This window comes from Etheostoma cragini, chromosome 23, assembly GCF_013103735.1.
Source record: "Etheostoma cragini isolate CJK2018 chromosome 23, CSU_Ecrag_1.0, whole genome shotgun sequence".
NCBI classification, from domain to species: Eukaryota; Metazoa; Chordata; class Actinopteri; order Perciformes; family Percidae; genus Etheostoma; species Etheostoma cragini.
In genome coordinates, this window is record NC_048429.1 from 18,782,145 (window position 1) to 18,784,563 (window position 2,419).

Genomic DNA, 2,419 nt, shown 5'->3' on the forward strand with positions numbered 1-2,419 from the left:
AAGCCAGCTTTTACGTGGCCGTTCCTGAGTGCCCTGCTCATCACCACCTCAGCCATTGTATTATTTTACCACACTACTCAAAGACACTTTACAGTAAAACCAGCACATTTATCACATAAATACAGAAACAATAAACTAGCATATTAAAGAAATTAAAACACAGTGTAGCCTACAACTTTGTAAAAATGTGGAGTGACTGTAGGCTAAGTAGATATTTTTACATCCATTCAGTCGGGTCCGCTATGTTGGGCTTTTTCTCTCTGTTTGAGCCCTATTTCCCGTTTTGCATATTCTTCACCACCTTGTTACTTTCCATTAGAAGCTGCTGCTTATTGGGTGAAACATATGGCGCATGCGTCTTCTCAATTGTGAATCAGTAAATCTGTGATCGATATCGTGGTCTATTTGAGAAAGCCGTGAACGTGCACTTATCCCAGCTACCAACACCTGGCTTGACATAGCTTTACATCTTCATCCTGGCTCGGCAAACGTGCAACCGATTGAGCCGCGATGAGCAGATCACACTAAGTCAAGCTGCGCTTTTTCATTTATCCTGGATATCTTTATTCTACTTTCGTGCAACAGTCCCCTGGTCCTGTCTTTTCTCTTGTTTTGTTTGTGTGATTTTTTGGTCTGGTCTTGAATGTGCTCGGTTTTCTGTTCTATTTTGAAGTATGCTCTCTGTCTTGTTTTGTATGTAATTTTACTTCCTGTGTTGTCCCGCCTCCGTGATTACCTGATGTTTTCCACCTGTTTCCCGGCCCTCTTATCACCTGCCTCTTGTTTCCTCGTTACCCTCTGTATTTAGTCTGTGTGATTTCCTTGTCCAGTGTCAGATCCTTGTTCCTGTCGGCGTCTCATGTTGTCCTGCTCGTTTCCCCACCGGATGTCTTCCCTGCCATGGCCTTCGTCGTGAGTTTTCCTCCCCGTGAGTGTACGTATGTACAGCGGAGTACGTATTCCAGCCCTTCCTCCACCCACAAGACCCAGCTGCCGAGTACATGTCACGGACATTTTGCCTCATGTACCTTATGTTGGTACGTTGGGAAAAGGCAGATAAGGAGTATGGTCCTCTCCCGGAACCGGCGCAGACCAGTCCCCAGGAGTCGGCGCGGACCAGTCTCCAGGAGATGGTGCGGACCAGTCTTTCCCGAGAGTCGGCGCAGACCAATTCTTCCCGGGGTCTGAGCCAATGTGCGGTCCCTCCGTTCCCAGGCCGGCACGCGGCTCCTTGGATTTTGAGCCGGTGTGCGCTCCCTCTGACCTCGAACCGGCACGTGGCTCCTTGGATTTTGTGGCCATGTGCGGTCTGACCTTGAACCGGCACGCGGCTCCTCGGACTCTGAGCCGGTGTGCAGTCCCTTTGAACTTGGACTGGCACGCCGCTCTTCGGACTCTAAGCCGGTGTGCAGTCCCTCTGACCTTGGGCCGGCACACGGCTCCTCGGATTTTGGGGCGATGTGCGGTCTCTCTGACCTTGAACCGGCACGCGGCTCCTCGGACTCTGAGCCGATGTTCTGTCCCTCTGGATGCTGTCCTGGATGGGCATGCAGTTCTCCTGACCCTAATTCCAGTTCCCCTGACCCGACGCCTGGCTGCCCTGACTATAATTCCAGTTCCCCTGACCTGATGCCCAGTTCCGCTGAACCGATGCCTTGCTGCCCTGACTCCTAGTCCTTCTAACCCTGCCCCTACTGGTATCTAGCGCCTCCGACCCCCATCTGACGTCCAGCATTCCTTACCCCCTGCTGGCGCCCAGCGTCCCAGACCCCCTGCTGGCGCCCAAGGTCCCTGACCCCCTGCTGGCGTCCCTGACCCCCTGCTGGCATCCAGCGCCCCTGACCTCCGGCTGGCGTTCGGGGTTCCTGGGCCCCAGCTGGCGGCCGGCGTGTCCGGCCCTTAGCTGGCGGTTGGCGTCCCTGACCCCCAGCTGGCGTCCTGCCCCCATCTTCCCCTTGGCACTGGTTTCCGGGGTTCCTCCGACACTGGTTGCTGGAACCAGTCCCCCCAGACCCAGTTCCCTGATTCACCCTGGTCCCCGGGGTCTTCTGGTCCTGGATCCCCGGGTCCCGGTTTCACAAGGATCCCGGTCCCCAATATTGTAGAATCCCTTGGCTTGAGTCCTCTAGGTTCAATTGGTCCCGGTTTCCCCATGCACCTTCCCATTCCCGTCATGGTGCCTTTCTCCGTTTTGGTCCCTGTGCCCGTTCCCATTCCTGTCTCTGTGCCTGTTTGTGTACCTGTCTCCATCTGTGTTTTAGCCTGTCCTGTCTGCCCCGACTGTGTTTAAGCCTGTCCCGTCCGCGTCTGTCCTAAGCCAAGGGCCCTCTGTACATGGTTCCCCCTCTTGTGCGTGCTCTTGCACCCCTTCTTGTGCACTCACTCGTGCGCGCTCTCATGAGCTCTCTCGTGCGCTCTC